This window comes from Ambystoma mexicanum, chromosome 14 (genome assembly GCF_040938575.1).
Source record: "Ambystoma mexicanum isolate Mex_15411 chromosome 14, UKY_AmexF1_1, whole genome shotgun sequence".
Taxonomy (NCBI): Eukaryota; Metazoa; Chordata; class Amphibia; order Caudata; family Ambystomatidae; genus Ambystoma; species Ambystoma mexicanum.
Genome location: NC_090940.1, coordinates 462048551 through 462054348, shown reverse-complemented (window position 1 = coordinate 462054348; position 5798 = coordinate 462048551). Strand labels below are relative to the sequence as shown.

The window sequence follows — 5798 nt, the reverse complement described above, 5'->3', positions numbered from 1 at the left end:
GATGCCTTTGCGCTGGGCTGGGGCCAAGTCGGAGAGCAGCAGCGATGGGCCACCACAATGATGCAGTTCTGTTTGGCAGTGGTGCTGATTTGCAGGTAGAAAACGCTGGGAAAAGTAGGCAGTGCCAAGTGGATGGCACTGGAAGACTCAGTGACCTCTGGGCCCGGACAAGGGAATACTTGCCTTTGACGCTGTGCAGGCTCGGCCGACACAACACGGAATATGGTTACGGCAAAGATGTCAAAGCTTCAGCATTGTCATTGAGCAGAACTTTGAGGTTCAGGGGCGGTGGAGCGTCGAGGTCCAGGATGATTATGATGGTGTCAATGGGCCAGCGCTGAGCAGCTCCGTTCAGGAGGGCCAGGGCCCGTGTGGGGCCGACAGGCCAGTGGGCAGACTGCAACAGGTCTGCTCGAGCCATCCTTACAAATCTCGGGCTGAGCAGGGCCTGATGGGAGAAAGGAACTGCTCTACAATCTGCTCTTCTGCTGGGCTCTGCCTGCTGGAGCTTCCCCCTACACACGGGACAGGCAGCTCTGCAGACGCTCAGAGCTTCCGGGGGGTGGGGGCTTGGGGCTGGGTCAGGGCCTGCCTTCTCACCCTCGCTTAGCGGGGCTTCCCAGAACTGACCCAACCCCTGCCCTCTTGCATACAACTCATACTTAGCTGGCAGGGGAGAATCTGATCTCAAGGGCAGATCTCCCAGGGTGAGGCTTACCCATTGCACATCGGATTTGCTGACCCCTGCTATGTTCCCAAATGCGGGATACACAACTGTATTATTTCTGGTAGTGGGGGACTGCATTATTGGTGAAAGAAAAGGTAAACTGCGCACTAGGCCTGCTAGGTTGCATACTTTAATATTGTGCTCACATAGCGTTTCTTCAATTAGGTTCACCTCTGGGTGATCGCTTTTCCACATGCGTCTTTCATCACCACAGAAGTAATGTGTATTACAGAGATAAGCTACCATATGTATTGGGCACACTGCACATGCCCAGGCAGCATCAATCATGCTTTGTACAGGACAATGCAGGTCTAAATTGGGAACAGCCAGCATAGACATGTTGCTACAGAGGCATATTTTGGGTACAACCAGCATGACAATGTGTTACATCAGTGACAGTGCTGTCTTACAATGTGGACACATTGATCATTAAAATGTGTTGTGTTGTAAAATGTTCTTTTCTGCTGTTGGTGACATGGAATTTTCATGTTTCCCTTTAGAACTGATTGTAAACTTACAGCTTTTTGGTCACCTGTTCTGCTGTAAAATGCACCATTTCAACCTCATATTTGAAAAAAAATTATTGGGGGGGAAACCCCCTCAAACCCTCCCTAGAACCTTATAGCTCCCTCGCTACGCTCGGTCGCCCCCACTATTTCAGAAAAATATTAACACATAGACACTGAAAGAAATCACAAGCAACTAACCTTTCATCACTGCCCATGACACCAAAAGCTATCTTTGGGACTGCATGGATATCACTGCCTGTGATCCTATTGTGTCAAAGGTCACACAATATTGCTTTTTATTATACTGCTTTGGGTGAGGTTGTTGACTTTTGGCTCGCCGGCCCACTGGGTGACAAAGAGTTAATGCTTCAGCCCCACACTCAGAAAGGTTGGACAACCCTGATCTAGACCCTTTGCTAATTTAAGGTCCATGGTATATAGCACAAAAACATAAATTCCTTACATTTGGTGCCATATCTCACACTTTACACTCATCCATGCTCCACATCTGTCGGGACTCAATGTAATAAAATAATCGTCATACCTGCAAACCCTGCTTGGGTTCGCCTGGTAACTTGTACTCCAGTAGCCTCTGGTGAACATCAGGGTTGCTCACTCTTCACATAAAGGCTAGTCTAATGAGAATACAAAAGTTTACTTTAATAAATGAATGACTGCCCACGGAAGTCTACCAGAGAACGCGGCACAAGATTGCAATTAGCAAAAAACTATATATATATATCTTCATTCAAAAATGCTAATTCGCCCGTACGAGGAAACTCATACATATCAATGCGTCTCTCACGCGTTCTCATTTTGGTAAGTGAAGCCGCCTCCTGTGTATCCAGCTACAGGACGCGGAACCGTTCGTAACGAGCGGAACAGGAGAGATGCACTCTTCGCGATTCATCGCGTGTGTGTGTTCTGTTTTCAATCTATACGGAATCAAACAGTAGACAATACTACCGTGAATTCACTTTTCTCCCTTTCAAAAAGGCATAGGCCAGCTTAATGTAAGAGGCTTACCTTGCTATCAGGACCAAGGGATCGATCGCGGCAGCGTCCGTTTCCAAAACAAAACGGCCAGCAAATGCTAAGGAAAACCGAGCCGTCTTTTATTTCACTTAGCCAACTAACGAACATAAAAGGCGTACTCACGTTACTGCTCAAAAGAAGTCCAAAGGCTAAAAATAGACAACGGACTATTACGGCAGAAGTCTGGGAAGAAAGAATAGTAAAAGGGAACAGCTTCGAAATACCGAACTGCACCCCTGTTTCTAACGGGGAATGCGCACACTTGTGTACAAAAATATAAAAAATATAAGATAAATTAAAAAATATAAATTCAAAAATAGAGCACCAAAATAGGAGAGAAGATGAATGTTACAACAAGGGAAGGTCCACATAAATAAACCAAGTATGAAACCAACCCCTAAGGAAATCAATTCCACTCCTCCTGTTGATTCAATCCCCTACTTAGACTATTAGTGTGGTATATCCACCACTGTTCCTTCTGGGACAGACGTGCCGCCGTGTTGGCCGCATCAGTGCCAACCACTTTTTCAGCAGCCATTTTAGATCCTCTGGGCTATGTTTCAGCTCCAAAAAATGCATAGTCAAAGGAGCATCCAACTGCCCCGTCCTGATTTTGGATTTATGCTCACTTATGTGCAATTTTACCGCTCTAGACGTTTTACCAATGTAAGCCTTTTTACAGGGGCATATTATTGCATATATTACATTAAGGCTGAGGCAGGTAGTGTGATGCCTCAATTTCCAATCCCTGTCATGAAGTTTGATAGTAGAGGTCGCCGAAGTGCTCGCACAGTTGGAACAATTACCACAGGGGTAATTTCCCGTGATAGGGGGCATACCCCAAGTCGCAGTAAAGGTCCGTTGGCTGTCTTGCACTTGGTTTCGATCGGCCTAAAACACCCAATTTTTGATGTTCCTGCCTCTTTTAAAAGCATAGATTGGTTTAGGTAAATCAATCATATTTAGCTGGAGTAGGTGCCAGTGGTTAGATATTATCTTCTTGATCTTATTATGTTGAGTATTGTAGGTCAAGGCACAAACTAACTGGTTATTTCCCAACTTTCTTTCTTTGGTTTCCTTTTTCAAGAAAACTTCCCTATGTTGATATTGGGCTCGTATTTTTGAGTATTTCAACAATTTTCTAGGGTAACCTCTCTCAGTTAGTCTTTCTTCAATCGCAGAAGCCTGCTTAATGAAATCTTCAGTTTCTCCGGGCCCTTAGGAACTGTCCATATGGGATATTAGAATTTAAAGATTGAGCATGAAAACTCTGGTGGTGCAGTATCGTATTCCTATCGGACTCCTTTCTGTAAAGGTCCACTGCCAAGACATTTTTGTCCACCTTAATTAGCAAATCTAAAAACGCAATCTCATTGTTGCTAGTCTGGATTGTAAACCGCAAATTAGGGTTTAAATTATTGATCCATTGAAAAAAGGCATTGTGATCACCTTTAGAACCATCCCAAATAATGAGTATGTTGTCAATATACATCTTATATAATTTGAGAGCAAGTTTGAAGGGATTAGAGTCTGTCATAATGTTAGATTCCTCAAAGTCCCACATATATAGGGTGGCGTAATTGGGAGCGAAAGATGCCCCCATAGCCGTCCCCTTGATTTGCCTGTAATACATGTTCTTGAACCTGAAGAAGTTTTTTGAAAGCGCAATTTCCAATAACTCCACCAGAAACTCACTAGGAACAGAAGTGGTATCTGTCTTAGTTTGTAAAAATGTCTTCATAATGCCCAAGGAATCAGCCTGGGGGATGTTGGAGTATAAGGACTCCACATCCAGATTGATAAGCATATCCTGGTCACTATTGAATGGAAAAGATGCAACCATCCTAATGACATCCGTCGAATCTGAAAGATAAGTGGGAGTGTTTTTAGCTAAGGGTTTCAAGACAAAATCCAAGTACTGCCCCAATGGTTCCAAAATGGAACCACTTAAGGAAACTATGAGTCTACCAGGCGGTGCAGTCATGCTTTTATGTATTTTGGGTAACATGTAAATTAAGGGAGTCCTGGTGTTGCTAGGAACAAGAAAACTAAGTTCTTTTGGGGTAATGATTTCCCTTTCTAAAGCATATGTTCCCAATCTTTCAATTTCCTTCAAAATACCATGAGAGGGGTCTCTCTGCAATTTGACATACACTTCTCGATTGTTGAGTTGTCTCATCACTTCGAGAGCCTATTTGATGGCATCCCACACTACCACTCCTCCTCCCTTATCCGCTTTTTTGATCACAAAGGTCTTATCTGATTATAAGTTTTTAAAGCCTACCCAGTCTTCTTTAGAAAAATTATAGCATTTGTTGTCTTTGCCTTTATTTTTGCTATCATAAATGGCATTAAAATCTCAGAGTACTGCCTTTTCAAATGTGACAGTTTCTTTGGATATCATATTCACGGAGGGGGTAAACTTAGATGGTGGTTTGAACGGAGTGTTGGCTCTGAGGCCCACGGGGTCCTTTTCTACATTATCAAAAAAAACCTTGAGTCTAATTTTACGAAAGAAATTTCTCAATTCTACTTCCATGTCCATTTTACTTGGATCCTTCATGGGTATGAATGAGAAACCTCTTTCAAGTATAAAACTTCCTTGGGTGTCAATACCTTTTCAGACAGATTATAGACGGCAGAAGGGGAGCTTATCTTCTGTACACCCTTCTCCTTGTCTCAAATATATTCCCTAATGGGGGTGGGCCTATTTGTTGGGGCCGAAAAGGGAGTTCCTGTGGGGGAAATGGTTGCATCTGCCAAGGAGGTGCAAACCCTTGGGGATAAAAATATGGTGGATACTGGAAAACATATTTTGTCTCCCTCTTCTCCCTCCTCTTTGGGACCCTCTGTTCCTTTGTCTGTAGTTTTGTTGGTTACCTCTTGTTTTTTTGATAACCATCGCTATCATCAGATGAAGTATCTGAAAAAGTAACCTTTTTTCTAATCGATGCCCCCGCTGCTGTATTATCATCTGGATCTCTCCAATTCATCGGGCCCTGGTAGTCCGCTTTTAGATAACGATATGCCGTCTCTTTTAAAAACATTTTTACATCCTTAATAAGCTTTTCCATTTTTTTAGCAGTGGTGATTTTTATGAAATCAATCACTTGGTTTTCGATCGTATCTAATTTTTCTTTGATATTAAGGATAGTGGTATCTGCTTTGAAGGCCAATTCAGCATTTTCAATCTCTTCTCCAACAGCCAAACTTTTTTCAGGGCTGTGTTTATGGTGAGAAGCATCCATTCTCTGCTAAACTTTGTACCTACCCCAGAGAAGGCATTTTTGTATTCAGCATCGTCCACAAAGAGACAGAGTTCGTTGCGGACAATTAATCCCATAGGGATAATATTCTTCTTTAAGTACTCAGTAAGCAGATGGCTGTGCATTTCAGTTCTGAACTTCTTTTTTTTTTAGTCGTAATATGCTGTTACTAGTGATATTCAGATAATCGCCAGTCACGTTATCTAGCTGTAATTTGTCAAAAAAAGAAGGAATTTTGACAATCTCAGCTAACTGCTCTTC

The 5798-nt window shown here is 42.9% G+C and overlaps 1 pseudogene; it reads left to right on the top strand.

Annotated features, from left to right (window-relative positions):
• Positions 1-658: 658 nt before the first annotated feature.
• LOC138527721 (U1 spliceosomal RNA) lies at positions 659-804 on the top strand (annotated as a pseudogene).
• The last annotated feature ends 4994 nt before the right edge of the window (positions 805-5798 follow it).